This window comes from Cryptomeria japonica, chromosome 1, assembly GCF_030272615.1.
Source record: "Cryptomeria japonica chromosome 1, Sugi_1.0, whole genome shotgun sequence".
Lineage (NCBI taxonomy): Eukaryota > Viridiplantae > Streptophyta > Pinopsida > Cupressales > Cupressaceae > Cryptomeria > Cryptomeria japonica.
Window position 1 is genome coordinate 578445343 of NC_081405.1, and position 25719 is coordinate 578471061.

A 25719-nucleotide genomic window follows, 5' to 3' on the forward strand; every position below is an offset into this window, starting at 1 on the left:
TTACCACTAACATGTATTAATGCAACATTAACTATTTTACAAGATCATATTAAACCGACATGAACATAACCATAGATCCATTTTATGCAAGTGGAATAAATCATATAATTGTTGTTATATCACTAACCAATATTATGCAATATATCCATTCCCTAATGTATCTCAACGTCACTCCTTGACATAATTCTATCATTCAACTGATAATTTACTTTCCATGCATTTAGGACAAATATTAACACTATGCATAACACTTTCATATTATATCAACTTAGGTTCATTTTGATACACTAATCAAATGTTCCTATTTTTCATATTTTCATTTATTATAATGCATCATAGATTTATCAAACCATTTCATCTAGATAACTCCTATTTACTCAAATAAGATCTTTAACCATAGTTAGTATCCTTTCCATCATTCATTCCATAAGATTGCACATCACAATTCCATTTCATGAATTCAAATGCAACACAAATACATTTATGCTAGCTCTTTTCTTTTCACATAGAACTCATAAACTTGTATTAAATAAGGATTATCTGATACATCAAATAGTGTTCATCGAATACTTCTCCTAACCACTATATCCTATCCTATTACAATATCATCTACAAATACATGAAGATACATATAACAAAGATACATAATCTCCTTTACATATACAAATCATCACGATACAATATTTCCTTATTCCAAGTACATCGAAATCGAGTCCAAGAGAATATCCACATAATGAAGAATCCAAGAATCCATATCCACACACTCACGAATCACATGAAAAGTGTCCCAATGGAAGAAGGCACTCAACCACCCAACCATGTGGAACCAATACGAACCACCCCCCATGCTAGGAGATGACATGGGGTACTAACTCACTCTCTGGACCTAGGTTGACACCTAACAACCAATGGACTCATCATGACAATGAAAATAATGAATCACATCACAACACAAAGCTAAAATAAATCCAATCATAAACATAAGATCTCTAGAGGGTTCACAACAAATCAACGCTTAAGAAGTTAGGACTTACATGTAGGGAAGATTGTCATCACATGTTATCAGATGATATCCTAGAAATCAGTTTCGGCATCCATGATGCACATGCACAACCATCTCAACCTTTGAGGAAATCAAGGGAGTTCAGTCTATCTGGTTACCAGATCTACCACCTCACTCTGGCTACACTATAAATCGAGCCATGAGATGGAGAAACACATACATAATTCTTATCTTATTAAGATGGGGTACTACTACCCAACCCACCTATGATTAATTTATTATATTATCACTTGATCATTACAAATAACCTCCAATGATATATCTAGACGGTCTAGACCGTAACTCCACAACACAAGGAATCCTAGCAATCCATTCCTCATGTCCTCGACAAACTCATGGAAGCTCAATCTCCCTAACCATGCTCCTAGGCCTTAGGGTGAAACGTACATCCAAAGAACATAATAAAATATCATAACAAACTAAGTACAATCCAACCATAATAGAGAACATTTGGCCATTCACATGGACGAGAGCCTTCATGAAATCAACACACAAGGAGAAAACAATCATGAATGCAATCCAAAAGTGAAACCAAATCCATATCAAATACTCTACATTGAGGCATAACACATTCCAATGGAGTCATACAATCAATCTCTCAACAGAGAAGAATTCTCACTCTCGCCAGAGCAACACATCACATATGAAACACTTCAATTGTAAGGAATGGATCCTCTTATCGGAGGACAAGGAAAATCATGAATGATCTAAATGCATCAAAGACAACTCTAAAAATTGTCATCACAATTTGCACATGCCTCTGGAGAAATCACAAACCCAAAAACATATCAAATAGTGCTCAAAAGCATCTTTTTAGGACCTCCAGAGTAGGTCAACACTCTTGGTTTGTAGGTTAGTGCCCGTGGTATGTAGGGTAGCATTTCTGGTATGTACCATAGTATTAATAGACCATTCCATAAAAATTTGGGACCATATGGTTGTGTTTTGGGTGCATTTGGTAGAGATTTGGGTGTTTTACTCAATTTCTCACTTTCAGGACTTCAGCTCTCTTGGAAAATTCCCCAGTACCCTTGGTATGGTGGTGCTCCTTGTAGTTCCTATAACATTCAAGGGAAGAATGCAAGAAAACAAAAAAAACTGACTTACGAATTAAGGGTACTTCCTTAGATCAGCAAAGCGGTCAAAAATAACACCAACACTCAACTCAAAGGGACTGATAGGTCCAAAAATTAAAGTGTGTAGTCTCATACACAAGTACTTGACTCACTGAGAGAAAACTACTTAGGCAACCCTTCTGCCACAATACTTAGATTGAGACTAAGAAGACATAGAATCAAGGGGAGATAAAATACTCCGACAACACTCTCAAGAGATAATTCATAGAATCCATAGGGCTTAATGCAACCTCTACATTCTTCCAAAAGGGGTTTAAAATCCAAAGGCACAATCTTAAATAGTTGTAGAGAGCTCCCATCAACCATAGGGAGATATAGGTCTCCAAATCTGACTCTAAACAAGGAAGATACAAAGAATACAACACAAGGAGATGAATAACTCCTAAAGACAAAACAATAACCTCACAAAACATTGGGAATTGAAATTATAAACATTCGTAGAGAATACAAAGAAAAAATTTCTAGTAAACATTTCAAAACTTGAAATTAATAATCTGTAAATTCCACTTTCCCAAATTCCTTTTCAAATCAATCAATTCCTCAACTCCCAAAACCAATTTTCCCAAAAAAACATTTAAGTAAAATCCAACAAGCAATTGCATAGTGATGGAGATTACACTACATTTCTAGAAATCAAAATTCAAAGGTAGGATAAACCAACCTGTAACTGCAATCCAATTAAGGCTGAAAAACTGAAGAAGAGCAATCCACAACAAATCCAAACCTTCAATCCAATCCTCAATCCAAATCGAAATCAAAACCAATTTCTAGAAATCAGTTAGTTGATTAACCTGACAACATTTGAAGAATGCAATTTAAATAAGAATTAAACTCAAAGTATAGTGCAAAACCAACCAATCAGAAAATTCCAAAGAAAAATATATTTTACCTATATGGTATAGTTTTGAGAAATACATATTTTCCAAATTTTTTACCTACCAATTTAAAATCAACCAATCACATGCATAGGTAGGTAAACTATATAATATATTTGATTACCAATAAATAATAATCCATTATCCAATAAAAAACAAATAAATGAATTAAATGAATAAAGCCATATAAATAGGATTCCACAATAAAACATAAAATCAAATCATTAATAACCAATAAATAAATTAATAAAATCAATAAATCAAAACTTGATTAAAAAATTATCAATTAAATAAAATAAAGAAACAATAAATAACTAAATTAATGATTCAACAATAAATCAATATAAATTTATAATAAATGAAATAACAAATAAATTGTTAAAGAAATTCTAAATAAACCATTAAAAATATATCAAAATAAATGAATAATAAATTAATTAAATTAATCTCAATTGATTAAATATAATTCTCATTATAAATAATCATCCATTAATAAAATAATCAAATACATATTCAATAATCATATTATAGGATAAATTAATCCAAACCTTAAATAATAACATTATTCTATAATTTAAATTAAATAGAAAACATACATTCGCATACTCAAGCAATTCAATGAAAGGAAAAGATTGACACAAGACTCTACCACTAACTTGCCTTGTAGCACAAACTAAAAAAGTGAACAACTAAGCCTAGAGTGAGTGAAATAAACCCATGCCATCTCCAATAACTTGCCATTGGGATAGGAAACGCTCAGATCTATGAAGCTAGGTGGAGTCTCTGTCTAGTACCTGCAATCTTGCAATCACAATATGATACATATACAACATATATCCATCATAATAAACAGGCAAGTGAAAATTGAATTGCAACACCTTATAATGTTCGTAATGAGTGCTAAGGTATCACCCCTTTCATGAAGATGAACACACATCAATCACATCAATACATCGAATGAAACCATAATTACCAAATAGGGGTTAGAACCGTCATAACATCATAACTCATGTAATCCACATAGAAAACTCAAATGCATATAATCCATCAAATAATCTAGAATGTATCGCCCATCAAATGAATCATCAAATAGCATATGTCCATATAAACCATCTAATAATATTAGTATCATAGAAATAGCATCATAACTATTCATCAAGACATCCACCATAAGCATCAAAAACATAAATAGAATCATAAGTATCGATCACAATACCACCAAGAAGTCTAACTAGGTCTATTAGGACACCAAAAGAAGAGATGAATCTAGGAGGGGTACTACATGTTTGATTAGATTAAGGATGCAAAGATCTTCTATAAGGTAGATCTTAAGTCCAGGCATCACCAGCTAAGGAATCATGAAGTAGATATTCATCATACAACATTTTGCACTAGATATGGACACTATGAATTCATAGTGGTACCTTTTGGTCTCATTAATGCTCCATCACTTTTTATGAGCTTGATGAATGGAGTTTTTAGGATGTATCTAGATAGGTTTGTTCTTGTATTCTTGGATGATATATTGTTTTTTCCCGAGATCAATAAAGGAGAATGAGGAGCACATGAGGCAGATTTTGTAGTACCTATGGGATAATTAGTTGTACGCCAATATGGTGAAATGAAAGTTCTTCTAGATAGAGGTTAGATATCTAGGTCATGTCATACCAGGAGAGGGTATTGTAGTAGATCGCTCTAAGATTGAGGCTATAGTGGATTAGCCAACATCCACTAATGTGGATGAGGTTCATAGCTTCATGGGACTTGCAAGTTATTATCGTAGTTTTGTTAAAGATTTCTCAAGGATTCCTCATCCTATCAGTTCTCTTTAGAGGAAAGGAAATAAGTTTGTTTGGTCAAATTAGTGTGAGATGGATTTTCAGATCCTCAAGGAGCATCTAACAAGTGCACCTATTCTAGCAGTGTCAAATCCTTTGTTTAATTTTGTGGTGTGCACATATGCATCCTTGGAGAGTCTTGGAAAAGTTCTTATGTAGGATGGAAAAGTGATAGCATACAAGTCGCGTAAGCTCAAATATCATGAGTTAAATTACCCTACTCATGATTTAGAGATAGCATTTGTGGTTCATACTTTGGTTCATTGGAGGAGTTTCCTTTGGGCATCGGTCTGAGGTACACATTGATCACCGTAGTTTGCAATACATTTTCACACAACCAAACTTGAAATCTAGGCAGCAGTGTTGGATGGAGTTCTTGTGTGAGGACAATGTGTAGTGTGCCTCCTAGTTTCATCTTTTTATTTATGTAGTAGTAGACATGCTTAGACTCTATGATGATATTTTTATCGATGTTTATGATTCCGTTTATATTTTAGACACTCATTGATGATGCTAGAATTGTTACATGGACATATGATATATGATGACTTATATGGATGATGATATCTATTCTTGATTATTATGATGATGAATTCATATTTGGTGATCTTTATATGAACTTGTTATGTAGATGGATTAAATTATTCATGGGTATTTGGTGATATTGTGGTAATGCTAACCCTATTTTATTATCATTATGGCATGATCTTTGTGACTCTCTTCGTGATAGAGATGATGTCATAAAACTCATTACGAGTATTATATGATGTTGTGACTCTCTATCACTTGCTTGTTTATTTATTATATATTATTGGGTATGTCATATTATGGTTATCAGTGGTTGCATGTACCAGACATCGACTCCACTTGGTTTCAAAGGTTTGAACATGTCTTAATCGCAATGGCAAGTTGTTAGAGATGGCATGAGTTCCCTCTATACACTCTAAGGTTAAGTTGTCATCTTTGTCAGCCAATTATCTTGGCACGAGTTGTCATGCTAGCATGTTGAGTTGTGGTCATTTTGTGGTATTGTGAGTATTTGATTATTTATTTAATTAATGTTTGATTAATATAGTTTATTAAAGGTTAATTTAATTTATCATATAGTTTGTTTAATTAAATATTATTAGGTGATTTATTATTATTATTTGATTAATGTCTTGAGGATTTAATAGTTTATATTTATTTATTTATTTTCTATTTGGTTTAATTGATTTATTATTTAATTAATTAATTGTTATTTATTTATTATTTAATATCTATGGCTTTCTTCAAAATATTGCGGCTTCGACCTATTACCTACGAAAAAAATAAAAAAATATCTATGACTTTAATTTAATCATGTTTTAATATTTATTTTAAGACTTTATATTTTATTGGAGGCTTTTATTGATTTAATTGCCCTTAGTTATTTTATTGGGCACATATATTATTTATGCATTTGATTTTAATATTATTAATGTAATTATAACTCTTGTGTCATGGGAAAATAAATATATAATATTTCTTACCTACCTTTCGCAGTTATTGGCATAAAAACCTTGGGTAAATAAAATATAATATTAATACAGATTAGCTAGATTATATAGTATTTTGGATTAGTTCTATTGGCTGGATTTTGGCTATGGTTTAGAATGAATTTTATTTAATCGATCACATGTGCATTTTGTCGAGTTGGCAATTCTTGAGTTTCTTTTGCAAAATTTTCATTCTTGGCTAGAGATTTGCATTTGTTTTTTCTTAGGCTTGGTTGGATTTGCGGATCACACTTAATCAGATTCATTTGTCATTCTTCATTTTTTTGGGTTGGAGAGTTTCTTCTCCCTATACTTCATTTCCCATAAAGATTGTTTGCATAGTGTATTTATGAAAAGATTGCTTACGGAAATTTAGGGGAAACTATAGAAAATAGAAAAATTATTGTTTATAATATGTTAATATCATATGGTTTGGGGAAAAATATTCATTCATATTTCTATTTGGTTTCTTATTTTGTTGTGTGCAACATTATGCCTTCTTTGTGAATGTTGTAAGGAATGGTTTGGCTACAACTTCATGTGAATGCATGTTGGCCTGGATTGCTTGTTGGAGTTGTATGTTGTCTATACGTTTGATTATTTGAGGTCTTCATAAGTGTTATTTCAAGATTTTTTAATGTGCATTTTCCAAGAGTCCTTTCTTGGAAGTAATGATTTATTTCATTATAGACCTTATTTAATTTGATTGATTGACACTTGTATTTCTATTGTTCTAAGAGATTCTAATTATTGCATTTTTGGTCTTATCTAAAGTCCCAGTAAAATATTTTACCTTAATGAATTTTCTAGTCTCCACCTTGAGAAAATGCGCTAAAAGTAATATGCGTTAATCTAAATTTCATATGTACTATACAATTTATAGTATGTGCTAAATTGTTATTTATATGTGTCTTTTCATCTGCCATATGCATTATTTCATTGAGTATATGCACTATACTAGGATGTATATGTACTAATTTGTTTATCATATGTGCTTTTATGTCTTTCAAATGCGCTATTCTAGTTATTAGATGCGCGATTCTATTTAGTTCCAATGTTTTTTGATGAATTTATTTATCTGGGTTGATTTTCCCAGTTCTGTAATTTGTACGAAAGGCTTATTTTGATGTTTCTAATATTCGTAGCATGGTATATGTTTAGATTTGATTATTTTTATGTATTTATACTCTGGGCCTTGTCATAGAGGTTGTTTGTGCTACTCCAGCAAGTTGGCATGCCTTGTTGTTGAGGTTATGTTCACGCTTTGCTCCAGTAACTTGATGAGCCTCACTATCGTGGAATTTATTGTTATATATGGTTGACCCTGACGGTTTTATGCTCTATACTGGTTACTTGGAATTTGGTTGAACTTGAGGCTTTTGGTTTTACATGGCATTGTTGGAACTTTGGTAATTGCATGGCATTGCTTACTGATATGCTAAGTGGATTCTTATTTGGTATTGTATTTTAACCTCCTTGTGATTTATTGTTTTCCCTTAAGGCCTTCAAACATGATTAGGGGAGTGGGATTTCATGTGATGATCGGGGTCATGAGAGATATGCTACTAGGACGTTCCTAGTAAGGATGCTTAGAATCTAGACCACGAGGGCACATTGAAAGTTTCCTTTGTTTTAAATAACTGATAATATCAATAATTAATTATATGGGTTGGGTAATTAGGATTCACCTAATCAAGATAATAATGGTTGTGAGCCCCAAGACTTAGTCCTATGGAGGATGTTTTAGGATAAGCTTGGAAATGCCATTGTGATGGCAAGTCAATCTCCCTTGTTCTCTCATAGGTTGATATTGTTCCACATGCCTATCAGGATGATAGGCCCTTCTTTGTGAGGATAGCATGCAGAGACATGTCTATCAAGGTGAGGTTTTCCCTTCTATATGAAGATAGCATGTGATGACACTCCACTCCTACGTGTGTCCTTGGTCCTTGATCTGTATGCCATGATTGTTGGTATGCATCTGGGAGTTTCTATATTTATGATTACTCATCTTTTGTGTTGGCTTATGCTTTTGAGTTGCTTCTTGCAGTGGTGTTGGAATTGTCGAGTCTCTTTGGTGGTTAGGTGCTAGCCTAGGTTTAGAGTGTGTGTGGGACATTGTGTCATCTCCTAGCATGGGGATGATTGCTTTGGTTCCACATGGTTAGGTGGTTTGATGCCTTCTATCATTAAGATTTTCTCTCTTGGATGCTTCATGCGTGGAGATGGATTGTTGTTTATTTAGCTTATGGATGGATGTATTGGATCAATTGACATATATATTTATGGCATCATGAGATTACTATATTTGTATTTTGTACTTGAGTGTTATTCTTATGATGTAATTGGATAATGTATATATAATGATTGATTAAGTTGTAGAACATGGTTTATGACTCTTGTAAGAGAACATATGATGTATCATGTTGTATATTGAGATTGATTCATTTATGGAAAAGATAACAATGGATTCATTATTGTGCATTAGCTTGATGTCTATGTTGTAATATTAATTAGAATGGGATATTCATGTGAATAGGTCATATAGGAATGGATTAATGTTCTTGAATTATTAGTGTAAAAATATGATTAGGAACATTGGATTTGGTGTTCTTAAAATTAACTTAATGGGATAGATTAGAAATGATATTGCATATGTTGTATGGAAAGAATGAATGATAGCAGAATTAGTATGCATTAGATTAGTAGTGATCGTGATGTTATTGCTTATGTTGGTAGTGTACGTAATGATGTTGAGATACCCTAGGGAAGATAGTTAGAAATATTACATCATGTGTATTTTCACTTGTGTTATTAGTTCATATGATTATTTTTTATGTTTTAAATGTGCATATGGATAATGTGTATATCATGTATATGAATATTTAATGCACAAGAGTAAAATATTGTATGTGTTGAATTGGATGATGTATTAAAAAAAAATTATCTGTATTTGTTGCTAGTTAGCTTTATTTCCCTAGGGTATTTTGGTGGGCATTACACAAGGACTAGGTTGGAGGAGTAAATGAAAATTTGTATAATTCAAAGAAATCCCACTTATTAAGACTTGGCTGCTCTGCTTCCGATAGTAGTGGAAGCGGACTTACTAGCTACCCTGACCGTGATGGGGTGGGCAGCCCGACCCTTGGCAATTCTAAGTCAATACCTATTGTAAATATTGTTGTAGATATGATATGCATATGAAGGATTTAACACATGATAGGTTAGCGTGTTGGTAGTTGCAATTATTTCAAAAACCTTCCCATTGAACTTAACTACCAATTCCAATTTTCTTCATGACTTTTTTAACTAATGCTTTGCGATCTAAAATATTATAGATCTTGATATCTAGCCTAGGAAATCCCATGATGTTATTGGGATGCTCTAACCATGAGATATAATACCAAATGAGGGATTGAAGGTTGATGAGGAAATATAGAAAACAAACATAAGATTTATAAACATCTAATTATAATATTATACCAATATGACTAATTGAGTTACTTCTCATATATTCAAACTCTGCTAATCCAGACTAATATACTTTTACAACTCTACAAAGTAAGACTTCCAAGACAATATAAAACAAAAACATCAACAAACATTATATAAAAAAATCATAACAAATGGTGGACAACAAGATAACATAAAATGGTATTTTCAACACGGGCGACAAAAGTTATAGAGAGAACAATTACCAAGTTAGAGGAGTGAATGGTAATCCATTCAAATCAATCTTTTATTGTTTAAAAGTTGATTCTAGCCCTCAAGTTGATAAAATTTAATATTTTTTCTATTCAAATAGATAATAATATTGTCTAAGTTATTAATTTATCAAATCATTAACAACACTATTATTAATGAAACCTAATTTTGTAATTCACCGTATTATACTGGTCTCAAAATTAAATATTGTATGCTTAGACAAGAATAAGATTTCTTCCACATGAATAAGAAGATAACAAATAAAAACAAATATTGATGACTAATAAAAACAACAAAATATACAACTATTGCAACAACAAAAACTTATCTCAACTGCAACAAGACCAATCATTCTTTTTTAAAATAATATTGAGGATATTGAACAAGACCTAAAGTTGCAAATAATAAAAGTAACACACAACTCCAAAACAAAGTACAGATAATTTATTAAATTTAAGATTGGAAAAATTACTTGAATGTTTGTACTACTTTAGCTACTAGAATATTTAAATATCATGATATTAAGAATAACGGGATTTAAGATATTGTGAAAATTAAATCTATTTTATTTTATTTCTACCAAGCCTCTTTGTGTCATGCATGTGGTATGACTAGAATTACTTATTTTTTGCTACTTGATGGATGGTGATCCTACACATACATGGTGATATAATTCTACCAAAAACAAGTCTATATGTTATTTAATGAAATAATATCTTATTTAATCTTTATTTTTATTTTTATTTATTATTCTTAGCCACCAGTCACTGCCACTGGCATTTCCTTCAAACCTTTACCTTTGTTAGTTCACTTATAAAATTTAACTATTACCTTTATTTAATTACTCTCTAGCTATAATAAATAAAATTTGTTGAGGTTGTGAATGTGGTGAAGGATAAGGTGAAATGAACCTACATATGACTCTGGACAGTTCATATATATAAATATCTATACATTATTTTGTATGTATTTGTGTATGCATACATATAACTAAAATCAGATAATGGATTAATGCATAGCTGGTGATTGTAGAGAATAGAATTAAGGATGATAAATTTTTTATTTATACGAACATGATTATAATATAATAATTATATAGTCATGTGTAAAATAAAATATTGATAAATTTATTCAAGAATATATTTAGATCCCATAGATAGATTACAACATACAGGTAGCCAAAGGAGATCTAGTATACTAATATAAAACTAATGCTATAAATTCATAGTGTGGGTTAGGTTAAAGGGCTAATGAATTATACTTTACAGTTTGAATTTATCTTGTCTCATTAATTCTATTTGACTATTGGTAGATACAAAGTTTATTACAACAATATTGTGATACTGTGATATTGGGAACTTCTCGACAGGAAATTGTCAAAAAACATTCTGAGAGGGCAACTAGAATTCTATTAGGAAGCCAATGTTTCGAGCTCATGGTAAACCTCACACTAGACATGGGCCAATGAAGGATTCTTTGAACAAATCTCCTGCAGTTTTTTCAGAGAGTATGAGTGGAATCCTCTTAGGAAGTTAGGGTTTCAATCTCATGGGAAACCTCAACTTTCTCATGAGCAATTGCAAGATTTTCTGAACAAATCCCCTATAAATTTTCCACATGATATTCCTTGTTTCATTCTTTCCATCATTTCAAGACCTAATAATATTCCTATCTAGAGGTTCCTTTAATCTAAATTTGGCCCATTATGGTTTTTGTTAGGATTGTCTCTCACCTTTTTCGTAAAAGGTCCACTTGTCAAAGAAAAGGAGATATAAGGGTCGTAAGAGGAATCACAAAATTATAGCAGGGAAGACAAAGTTAATGAAAAGAGATCCTCAAAGTCCTATTGATGTTGAGTTCCCTTCACCTTATTCAAATATGGATAAAAAGGATACCAAGGAAGTCATTCAAATCTCTTTTCCAGATGCTATGTTGGAATCTCAAGTTGTCGAACTACAAGGATGGGTACTGATTGGTAAGTTCTGGAATTCCTCTCTGGATATTGGTAAATTGTCTGACTAGCAATTGATGTGTGGAAGGGAGTTTTACCAATCTTTTTCATTGATGGGGTTGATGGATTCTTTATTGTAATTTTTAATTCTAAGATTAATAGAGATGTAGTGCATAAATCTAAAGCATGTTTTTTTAGGGTTATGGGCTATATACACTCCATTGGTTCCCTAATTTTGATCCTCATGCCACTTCAATTAAGTTGGCCCCATTTTGTATCTATCTTCCATCCCCACCTCTTTATATTAGGCATCTTGGGATTGTGAAAAATTCGGTAAACCAAATCGGTATTTTTTTGAAACATGATCTAAAACCTATGAATTTTCAAAGTTAACTATTCAAGTTTGTATTCTTCTACATTTGTTGGTTGCCTTCCCTAATGTTGTGCATATTCAATTTAAATTTGTGCAATGAATTTAGACTATTCTTGTTGACAAGCCTTAGAGGGTCAATGAAAAACTAACAAATTGGGCCATTTCACTTTGGATTATCTTTCTCAAGGTTCTAATGATATTAGGGTTTGTGAAGATCTGGGGTCTTATCCCCTTCAATGTGCAACAGTCAATAGGATGAATCATCTCCAATATCAGCAAAACCATAGGATTTTCTCAGATAAGCATCCTCTATGATTTATTTTGTTGGAGTCTATGGATGGATCTCTTTTAGAACAATTTCGGGTTAATATTTTGTCTTCTTCTAATAAGGTGGTTGATATTAATATTCTTTCTTATGAGACTAGTGCCATATGGATCCAAGAGAGAAGAAAAATTAGATTGTGTCCCCTATTTCTCTCAATCCTTAATCCCTCAAAATAAGCTTTTCCTTATTATATGTCTAGCCTTTCTTGTATTATGGCTAGTTTCTCCAAGGGTCTTGTTCACCCTTCCAAATATCATAGTCCTTTAATCAAGCATAATGACTCGTCCAATCAGCTCTCTTTCAAGTTGGCCTCATCTTCTCTAATTCCTTTAGTTTCCATCAACTCAAAGGATTTCGTGAAAGATTTTTTACAAGAGTGTAAGGATTGTTTTCTTTCTAGTGAACATGATATGTTGATTGAGGAGTTATTCATGAAAGTCTACAATTGGGAGTTTGATGTGATTGCACAACAAGTTGGTGAGGAAGATGAAGTTGTTGAGGCAAAATAGGACAAAGAGTGTCCTCTTTATTTATATTCTTGGTTCCATGATAACATTAAACATGATAGTCAACAAAGCCCTATTTCTTAGCCTACTCTCCCAATTGAGGGGGAAGTTCTATTAGAAGCTTTACTTGGAGAAATACAAGAAACTAAATATGTTCAAACTTATATATTTCAAACTCCTAGTGTGATTAAAATCAAAACCCCTATTAAGAAAAGATTTGTCTGGAAAGGGAATTGCCTGAGAAATAAGAAGACAAGGGAAGAAATTAAGGCGGTAATAAAAAAAACTCTTGATGATAAGTATAGACCATGGAGAACATGTTGTTCTCTATTGTAGGTATGAATATTGTCACTTGGAACATTAGGGGACTTAATTCCCCTAACAAGAGATGCCTCATTAAATCCCATTTTGATGGGTGTGGGGTGGATTTAATTTTGTTGTAGGAGTCTAAATTTTTAGAGCCAGAGGATGCTCCACTTTTTGTCAAATGATAAAGTTAGAAGGTTGTTGCCTCTCCTTCGATTGGGGCTTCCATAAGTTTTAAACTAAGGCAATTTTATTCAAGTAGTTAATCTGCCCAATCTAAAGTTTCATTTGATTAATGTGTATGGGTCAAACTCCATTGTGGCAAAAAAGCCCTTTGGAACTCCCTGTTTGTAGTCCTCACTTTATATCCTACTTAGCCTTATATTTTAGGTACATATTTTAATGTTGTACTATCCCCTTAAGATATGGTTAGGGGAATCATTCGTTCCCTTTATGCTATACTGGATGTTAGAGACTTTATGGTTATTAATGGGCTCAAGGATTGGGTTCCATTGAGTGGTCAGGTGGCATGGACTAATAGGAGGAAACATTTTATGCATATTGCAATGAGATTGGATAGGTTTTTTACATAAATCCTAATGGAGTCATTGAGTTTAGTTCTAGATCTACTCATATTTTGTCTCTTTTGAGTTCAGATCACTTTCCTCTATAGCTAAACATTTCCTTTGTTGCCTCTATTCATTGGTTGAAGTCTTCATTTAATTTTGAAACCATATGGTTTAGAGATCCAAAGTTTCTTCCATTACTCAAGATGTGGTGGTAGTCCTCTCCTCATGTTAAGGGCTCAAGGATGTTTCATCTTTCTAGAAAGCTTCAATTTGTTAAGGGTGTCATTAAAGAGTGGAATAATATGGTATTCAAGAATATTTCTTCTTCAAAGGTAGAACTTGAAGTTTCTCTTAAAAGAATTAATGAGGAGATAATTTAGAATGGTATTTCTCTTGACACTTATTCTCAATAAATGGTTTTGTAAGATCAATTTGAAGAGGTTCTTTTGAGGGAGGATATTTATTGGAGGTAAAAGTGTTGAGAGATTTGGCTTAAAGAGGTTGACTGGAACACAAAATATTTTCATGCTTCAGCCAAGGTTAGATCAGCTTCAAAAGCTATTTATCAAATTAAATCCTCATCAAGTCAATTGTTATGTAATCTTAAAAAAGTGCAGTATGAGGTTGTACTTTTTTTAACCAATATTTCTTAAGGATCCTCATATTCTATTCCTCCTAATCTTATTCCATTGTTGAATCATATTCCAAGGATTGTTTCATTACAATAAAATGTAGATTTTCTTTCTCCTTTTTTTCAAGTGGAAATTAGGTTGGTTGTTTTTTCTATGCCTCTAGATAAGGCCATTTAGAATAAACGAATGTACCCTCAAACAATTCAATACAACCTTTATTTCTCTTATTCCTAGGTCTACAAGCCCTTCCACTTTCAGAGTTTTTAGACCTATTTCAATATGTAATGTGGTTTGTCATTTCTTTGAGACTTTCCAAGATTAATCCTATGATTATTTCCTTGGAGATAGGGGGCTTTGTTCCTGGTAAGGAGAATATGGATGGTGCACTAGTTTCTTATGAGGTGTTACATTTGATTAATAAACTTTCTCAACATGCTATGCTCATTAAGTTGGATATGGTGAAGACATATGATAGGGTTTCTTGGGTATTTCTAGATTAGGTACTTCTAAAGCTTGGCTTTTTTAGAAAATGGTGCAAGTGGATTATCTATTCTCTTTTAGGGTCTAAGTATTTTGTTCTTGTTAATGGTAGTCCTTGTGGTTTTTTCTCTACCACACAAGGTGTTAGACAAGGTGATCCCTTGTCCCCTTATTTATTTATTATTGTGGCAGAGGCTCTTAGTAGATCCATTTTAGCAAGTCATTCTTTGCAACTATGGAAAGGGGTTATGTTGCCCTCAACTTTGATATGTGTGAATCATACTATATTTGTTGATGTAATTGTTTTATTTGGTGAGGCCTCCATGATGGAAGTGAGAATTATCAAGGATGTCATTGACCAATATTGTGCAGTTTCTGGTCAAAAGGTGAATGCATTTAAATCAAAGGTTTTTTCCATTAATTGCTCAACGTCCCTTCCACTTAGATTATCTAATATTTTGGGTTACAAGTTGGCTTCCATCCCATGTAAGTACCTTGGAATTCCTCTGTTATATGGTATAAATAAAAATATTTTGTAATAAGGAATCTCTTTCTCTATTGAGAATAGTATTATGGCTTGGAATAATTCTTAGCTTTCATTAGTAGGTAGAATTTTGCTGATAAAGTGAATGTTGTTTTCAACTCCAACCTACATTATATTGGTGCTCGCCTTTTGCAAGACACTTTTATCAAATAGGGAGTCTAAACTCAAAATGCTTTATTTGGAATGGTAATAAGGATACCAAAGAAAAGATTCATTTTTTGACCTGGGATAATGTCTGTAGTGAGAAGTCTTCAAGGGGTGCAGGTATCCAAAAAATTCATATTCATAATTTGGCTTTGGGGGCCAAACTTGTTTATAAAGTCTATTCTAATCCAAACTCAAAATGGGAAAATATTGTAAGAAGTAAATATCTAGATTCAGATAAACCTAAAAGGATCTTCACTACTTTGGATCTACCATATGGATCACAAATGGGGAATTTCATGGTTAAATGCTGGAAAGTAGCACTTGCTCAACTAACATGGGTCATCCATAATGGTAATAAGGCTTACTTTTGGGAAGAACGTTGGAATGAATTTCCTCTTTTGGAGAGAATGCAAGGCTTGCATGATCTAAAAGTTTCTTTACAATCTCAGTGGCAGGTTAGGGTTTCTGATTATTTCAATGTCTCCAACAATAACGGGGTTTGTTAAGTCTCCTCGAAGAATTTCTCAAATATAGATGCTCCTTCAGATAAAAAGGACTGTCTTCAATATAAACTAAACAAAAGAATGGTTCATTTTTATCTAAGTTCAGATAGATTTATTTTGAGTCCATCTCCAACAAATGAGTTTTTAATTAAAATGGGAAATAAAATATTGAATGCTTAGGATAAGTATTAGAGGAAGAGAGCCTTTCAATTTTGTTGGTCCGATGTTGTTTTACCAAAGGCGAGCACTTTTCTCTAGTTATCCTTCACCAGTAAAATCCTCACTAGTGATCATTTAAATCGATTGGAGATTTGCCCATATTTTAATTGTGTGATATGTGGGAAGCTACCTAAAACTAAGGACCATCTTTTAATTAATTATGATTTTGCCTCACCGTTTTGGCCTTGGCTATGTAATAAATTGGATTGGAGTGCTCCTCTTCCTTTTTCTCTTCACTATCTATTTGAATCCTAGCCACTATTATTTAAGGATTCCCTTTTTGCTTTATTATGGGAAATAGCTTCTGTTATTCTAGTATGGAACATCTGGTGGATGAGAAACAGGGTGATTTTGAGAAATAAAAAACTGGATGATTTCTTTACATCTTGGGATGATAATATTCTCAAGAAATGGCTAGGAATATCTCTCCTATTCAAAGGAAGTCTCCTTCATAATAAACTTTCAAAAATTAGTAAAAAATATGTTAAATTGAAACTTCTAAATATTGGCCTTGTTAAATTTATCTTTGACAAGGTAGCTAAGGGTAATCCTAAAGTGTTAGGGATTGGCTAGATATTGAGAGATTCTAATGGTGATCCTTTATGGGCTTGTGCAAATCAAATTCTTGATGGTAGCAATAATCTAGTCGAAGCTTCAACATCAGTGATTGGATTAAGAAATGTGGTCTCTTTTGGTTTCAAAAATCTGATCACGGAAGGGGATTCCCTTTATATTATATCAGTTCTTAACAAGGGTGTGGGTATCAACTGGAAGACCATTATGTTCATCAGGAAGAAAAAATTGCTTCTTCAGTCATTGGATAATTTTAACATACAACACTATTTCAAAGATGCCAACATGTTGGCTAGCACATTGTCAAACAGAGGTTGCTTATTGCATGGAGGGGGCGTTGTGATTAATAAGTCTAATTTTATGGTAGACAATGAGCTAGTGAATATGATGGTATGACAAAATAATAAGTATCCAGTCAACTACTGATAGGCGGGTGGGGTGAATCAGTTGATAGAAAAACTGATATAAACTTTACCAATCTCAAAAATCTATCTCTCAAAGTAAACTTAGAACTAACAATATAATACCTTTGTCAAGATAAAAACTCATGGGATAAATTGGTTGACTGTTACAACAAATTAATAGTAAACAACTTTGTCATTTCTCAATTCTTCTAGTTATCATGACTTATTGAAAAAGTTAAGTACTTAAGTAAATCAACCTTGAAAACATAACCACAAAAACATTCATCACTTGACACAAATATTTTTGATGTGGAAACCAAAATAGGTAAAAACTGTGGTGAGATGAGACACAAGATAACTATCTAAACTCTTTTGAAGTTTTCCCTGTTAGGAGCCTAGCTTGTTAAAGATTTACAAAAAGTCCTATTAAGAACTGATCCTGTTAGGAATCACCCGGTTAAGGGATTGACTAAAAATGCCTTGTTAGAAGCAATTCCCTATAAGGAGTAACAATAGGAGTTTATTGATCTGCTTGAATGGCACTACACTAGCTTGATCAGATCCATTTCATCCTCCTATCTGCCTTTACTCAAACTATAGATACATCATCCAGTTCGGCAACCACACACTAGACTAATCTGTGCCCACTCTTTGCAAAATCATTAAACTAAACAACTTCATCGACCTTATAAACAAATCAATCAGGGTGATAACACAACAAAATCCTAATTCGCATAGAGATTATAAACCAATCGGTTCAAGTATGACCATTGGATTACATAGCAATCTCTATACATCAATGAAGAAAACCTTGATTGCTCCTTGATCACCACTTCATCGAACAAAGTAACTCATCACGCGCTTTGCATTAGATGAAATACATTTGCTCATTCCCTAGAAAAAATCCATTACAACAAAACACCAAAATCTCTTGGAATTATCTTCAAACAATAATCATACGTGTTATAATAATTACCTCTCATCATCAGATCATAAACCAATATAACCAATTCATTAGACTTAATCGGTTATGGTTTATCAAAAACAACAGGTAGGGTTTATCGGTTACATCAATAGATAAGGTTTACACCAGTTATTGGTTCACTCAACAAATTATTCCTACTGGTTATAGTAACAATATTACAATAATATAAATAATATCATTACCAGTTAATCGACATCAATGACAACATAACATATCATTAGTGCAATCTTCATGCAAATGCCAATAGAATATCCTCTGAAATGATTTCTAATTCTCTTTGCAAGTGTCCTTGGCTTTGCTAGCTATGCTATCATCTTTTGAAACTCATGCCATATCTCTTTCTTATATTTCAAATATTACTTTTCATGTTGTTTCGTAAGGTTCGTCCGACATTTTGAGGTTTATTATCTCTCAAAATATATACCATATCTCTTGCTGGTTGCCAAGTGTGTTGCTTGTGTTCTTGATTGCCAACTCCCATGTTCTTTGATTGTATGACTTCATTATTGGGTGTCATGGATGTGAGTTCGTGGCTCCTTTGGATTTTTGGCAATAATTCAAATAAATTCATATTTATTGAGGCTTGTGTGATGGGGTCTTTATTTGCATGCAATTTCTTTCATTTTTCCTACACCAGTTTTTTTTGGCTTTGTGTGCAAGCTTCATGAAATTTCTAGATTGTATGAAATACAATATTTTTCCTAATGAAATAGGTGTTATAATCCTAAAAATTGACCTTCTTCCCCTAGTATTATTTATTAATGAAACTGATATCAAATGTATTATCTTTCCCATTTAATTATTCTACAAGAGTGTTAGACTATCAATAATTTTTTAACAATTATAGATATGAGAAATGCCACCTCTTATTGTTGCCATAGTATATTTTAGAGATTAGAAATTTTGCCCGATGTTGGAGAATTTGAAATGCAGGTCCAATGGCTCTTCTGCCCGAGTGGAAAAGATCACCCTATTGCCCCTCCTTTGAACCGTGATGGGTATGCTTTTGCTCCCACTATTATGGATGGATTTGTCATGGGGGGTGCAGGGAAGGATTGTCTAGATTGCTCAACATTTGGGGTCTCTACGGTATCTTGTATAGGTATGGGACCTTCTCATGCTGAGACTAAGCATTTTCCTATTTGTAAGTCTATTGCTATTAATCTGGAAGAAGAGACGGTTAAAGAGATTGATCAGGTTGCCTATGATCTTTCTTCTACTATGGTTATATGTCGGTTTAGGGGTTTTTGGCCTAGTCTCTCAAGACTCCATGAATTGATCTCGAAGAATGGGAACCCATTATGTCAAATTTGGTTCAGATTTTCCCTTTGGCCAAAGGTTTTTTATTGCCAAGTTTGATAAAGTGCTAAATAGAAAGATAATTTTTTGTGACCATTTTTTTACTTAGGAGAATAATTTCCCTTTGATGATTAAACCCTAGCATGAGGATTTTAATCCCTTATATGAATCCTTCTATAAAATGTTGATTTGGCTTAGACTCTTGAACCTCCCACTTTATCTTTGGGTGGACCAGCTCCTTGAGGAAGTGGGTGAGGCATTGGGAGATTTTCTTATGGTGGGTGTGGAGTCCTCTGATATCCTCCATTCCACCTATGCTTGTATTTTGGTAGATATTGATTCTTCTAAGGGGTTTCCAGCAAAGATCAAATTCTTGACCCCCAAGGATTTCTGGATTCAACCTTTGGAATATGAAGGGATTCCCTTCAGATGTAGAAGATGCTTCAAGACTAGGCATGTCGCGGCTAAATGTAATTTAGAGAAAGTTAAAGTGAAGAATCTTTCTTCATGGTGCAAAGGTTCCTCTTCTCAACATTATATGGTTTCCAAGAGCTCTTCTCAGACGGTTGGGTAGGATCTTCTCATCAATGGCTCTAAAGTACCCATGGTTGATTCTGCTGGGTCTTTCCCCTTGGTCCCTAAGATGGGATCTGATACTCCTTCAGTGGATGTTGTTGTTGTTGTTGTCCCTTTTGCTGATGTTTCAAATGGTGTTCCTTCTTTGACTCCTTAAGAGCCATCTGGTGGCTCTGATATATTACTTGTTGGATCTATCCTTGCATCTGGGTGTGTTGGGATTTTGGATGGTAGGTTTGTTGGAGCTACCCCTATACCTATTTCTTCTTATGATGCATCTGCTAGAGCTATCCCATTTTCTATTTCTTCTTCTAGGGATGTGCCTGGCCTTGGCTCTACTAGTCCTACTGGCTCTTTGATGTTTGTTGGCCTCTCCTCGGGCACTAGTTTTCATGCTTTGGATTCGCTGGATTAGCAAGCTAAGGCTGCTAAGGTTGACGAAGGATGGATTTTGGTTAAAAGAAAACATTCTAAAAGGTCTTTTCTTTCTTTTAACATGACCCTTAGATCCCAAGAGAAGGGATCCAAAGGGAAATACTAATGATGGTTGTTCTCTCTAGGTTGGGGGTGCCTATTGTTAAAACCCCTTAGGGAAGTTGGAACTTTATTTTGCCGTTTCTTTGTTACTGCATGATGTATCTCCTTTTGCATCTCATACTACCTACAAATTTTCTATGCATAGGTTTTTATTTGTAAGGCAACTTTTCATTATGGAGGGGTCAGTCTATTTTGATTCCCTTTCTTGGCTTTGTTCCCTCTCATCTTAGTTGAGCTTCGTTTAGTGGTTATTTATGAATATCTTTAGCTATAGGGTTATTTTGTTGTTGTTTTCTATTTTGGCTTAATGTCTTGTTGAGTCCAAACTAATCTCCTTTTGTAAGGGGTCTTGGGTCCCTTTAAAACCTATTTTTGCTTTAATAAAAAATAACTATTCTAAACAATGTAAACCACTATGCTATGTTTTATCTTTGAATTGTCTTTTTTTATTCTTATTTTTATTTTTGTTTTTCTAACTATTTATCACATAGAGGTCACCATGACAAGTTTATATCATGTCAATTTCTCACCTTGAAAACATTTAATTTGTTATGGTAAGAAAAATAGAACTTTTACATTTCCCCATTTGTAAATGACAAGGCAAAGATTTCTAGTGTTTATTCTACTATCTTTACACAAGAAACTTCTTCAAACACATAAAATCTAATTGTAGGGGGGAAATTGAAGGGTACATTCCAAAGAGGTAAACTCTCTTTTATTACATAATAAAATTTTCAATTTAAACATCATAACATATCTCTAAAATAATCATTTTGAAAACAACCCATGTTATCAATATTAGATGTATTGCAATGGAAAATATCTTACAAATACTTGTTCTCTGCCCTATGATAATGACATCCTAAGTCTTGTGGCGTCTAGCCATACCCATCAACAAGAAAAGTATTAAATGGACCCATGTCAAATTCAAGGATTCTTCTCATATACTGAAACATAACCAAAGATAACACAATATCCAAAATTTTAGATGACCACTACAAGAATTCATACCATCCTAAATATTCCACTCACTCAACATCCCATATTAGATTTTGTCCCCATCAAATTAGAGATTAACCATACAAAACTATTTCTATCTCAATTTTGTAAAACTTAAATAGAAAGGGTAAGAGTAGGGAAGACTAATGTCTCCAAGCCACGCATTAGTGGCCTCCATCTCTTATACCACGAACCCTCTGCAATCTCTCCCCCATTCTTAAATTCCTACAAGAGTTCTCCAAAATGGATAAATGTGTAACAAATCATCCTTTTTTTTTGCAACAAGATCTCAAAAGATTTAAATTGAATACTTGGATAGGAAAGGTGTCACTTGCCACACTCCCCTCCACTCCTTTGTAAGGGGATTTTTTCTCAATTAAGAAGGGACACACACTATGACACCCCATTCCCCAAGTCTTCCCTCATAAATTAGGTATGGGGGTGGAATTGGTACCCTCAACTCATCTATGCTCTAAATTCATCACTTATCTTAATGAGCATTTTTGGAGAGTGAAATCAAATCCTAGGGCCTTTATTGCATGCCCAATGGACCACCACCTCAAGGGTATAGACCCTAGGGGTTTGTTTCTGTAATTGAAGGATAAAGATTGACTAAAAAACTTACATAAAGAGACACAAAGATAAACCTCAAAAACCAATATTTAAAAAATAATTAAACCTTATTTTATTCTAAATAAAAAATTGCTAAACTGAAAACTTATCATAAAGGAAATGGGTTAGGAATAGTTGTTTAATCCTTCTCCCATAGTCCTGATTCCATTCCAAAACATAGTGAACACATTCACAAGCATAGTTAAACAATAATAAATCAAACTATTTGCTATCACATTTTAATTATGTTTACTAGGTAATTCCAAGCATATTGCCTTAAAATCATCTCATTTATAATTTCCCAATCTATCTAACCATCTATTGATGAAAAGAATGTAGCAATTTAGGATTATATTAGGAATATGTGAAGCGGGGTGTTACAATTTCTATCTTCAAAGCAAATTGTAATTTAGAGATGATAGTAATCTTGTCAATTAAGAAAACTAAGGAAAGGTCCATTGACCTTAAAAAATATACTTCTAAATTTTAACTCAAATATTATTATTATATATATGGACAACCTCCTAAAGAAGTAATATATTTTATTTTTGGGTTTCTTAGAATCTTTGCCAACCACATGATTATACCATAAGAATCCATGAATAATGAACATAAACTCCAAATAGTAATTCTTGGAATAGGTGGTCCATAACTGATAATGTAATGATCAACTTGTAATTTTATATTCATATTTTTCAAATGCATTCACATCCTCATATCCATATTTATATCCTAGTGGAACAAGAGTAGATAAAAATAGGAATGCATAATTTAATTATTGATGCCATATTCTCTTCAAATTATTATTTTTTTCTCTTTATCAAATGGTCTTTCCATCAGCTAGAAAATAGTATGTTGAATGAAGTTTTCCCTATATTCCTTTAATTCGACATATGAACATAAAAAGGATTTCTTAGACAACATTAATATTGCAACCATTATTGTTTTCTGTATTGGCTCTAACTTTTTCTCGATGTATAACATTTAAAAGTTACCTTATTACTTAGATTTAACCTACATAACTTTTTTTATAAAATCAGTATTCTTCATCTTGAAATTGATGAATTTAAAATATCCATTGCATATATATCTATGCTAAATGATGCATAACTTAATATCAGCTTTAAACCAAGTGCGTGCGTAATGTAGAAGTCCAAACATATACTTCAATAAAAAATCAAATTAACTACAAATTTTATAAAGAAAATCATAAAATTTTATATTTGAAAATCTTCGATACAAATAAAACTACACATTGTATTATCTTGGATAAATAGATGAGATGATATTCCATCTAACAAATCCATTAATAAACCTCCTACTAGCATTAACTAATAAAAATAAAAAGGATTTAAACAGTAGAAGAAGCTAGCCATTATTCCTCGCTCTGGGAATCTGGAGTTGCATTTATCGGATGGACTAAGCGAGTTCTACAGATGGGACAAGTATTACGCCTTTCCAGCCATGGAAGAAGGCAGCGAGCATGACAAGGCATCTGTCGAGCATCATCCCCCACTTGAAAAGGCTGGGTGCAAATCGAACACTCGGATTCTGCGTTAACATTGCGTATATGAGAATAATTACATATTTGAAGTTAGATTTACTTCTTGTATATATCAAGAATAACATGTATAGCCTAAAAATTATAGAAATATTCTTTACGATTAAAAACATTTCTTAAGATTGTTTTCAAGAAGCTCAATCAATAAACAAAAAATTACTTGTCTAGTAGTTAAATACATATATAATAAGTGTGTGAATATATTAGAATAGATATTTGAAATAGGCCTATCTTAAAGATGTTAAGAAATATTAATCTTTAACGTAGTTGCACATAGAATATCTAGTTAGTTGTTATGCATATAAATCCTTTTTATAAAAAGTATAAAAATTACAAATAATACATTTCACCAAATACTTATCTTAATGAGGACTTTTGGAGAGTGAAATCAAATACTAAAGCCTTTATTGCATGCCCAATGGGCCCCCACCTCAAGGGTATGCACCCTAGTAGTCTATTTTTGTAATTTAAAGATAAAATTGACTCAAAAAATCACATTAAAGATTCATAATGACAAACCTCATAAAAAAAGTATATGAAATAATAAAACCTTATTTTCTTCTAAGTAAAAATATAGTTAAATTAAAAACTTTTCAAAAAGGAAATGGATTAGGACTAATTGTTTATCCTTTCTCGCATAGTCCTCATTATGTTCGAACACATAGCGAACACATTCACAAGAATATTTTTTTAATTAAGGAAAAAATAGGTTTTTCAGAGAACCGAAATCCCTAACAACAAGTTTTGAAGGGACTCGAACCTCTAAGATTTTACCAGGATTCAGAACCCACAATATCACGTTGCCAAGAAGAATAATCATAAAAAGGACAGAAGCCCAATCTCAGCTATACAGAGCAAGACAATGCCTATCAAATGCGGAAGGGTTTTAATAAGGCTCTCTTAACCTTCAACATATACCATGGGTGATTTTAATCACCCATAACCTTCGAAACACTAGATTGTTACAGATAATCATGCATTCACAATCTAGATGCATATGTTTTTGAAAGGCTCCCCTAACCTTCAACCTGGGTTTCAAAACAACACCCAAAACCAACAAAGAAGGGATTTCCTAGGCTCCCTTAACTTCTAACATAGATCTCAGGCTACCAAAAGAAAAATCTAACATTAACCAAAAATAAGAACTGGCCAGATTAGGCCCTTGAAAACTGTTAGCATCTAGCCTCTCTGTGCGTTTTGCAAGGCTCCCACAACCTGAAACAGGCACCAAAAGGATAAGAATAGAGAAAAAGCCAGAAAAGGGGTATTTTGAAGGACATCCCTAACCTTCAAGATCAATTTTATAATGACTCGCATAACCAACAAAAAGTAGCTCGCTACCAAGCAACATCTGATCAAAATCCATCTTTCAGCACAACACCTCTCTAGCTCTATAGGACAAGGAACCACCTCAATAGGAGTTAAGAAGACAGAGACCATCAACGAAAAGAGCCAAGCTTCAAACCAAAAAATAGGGTCTAGCA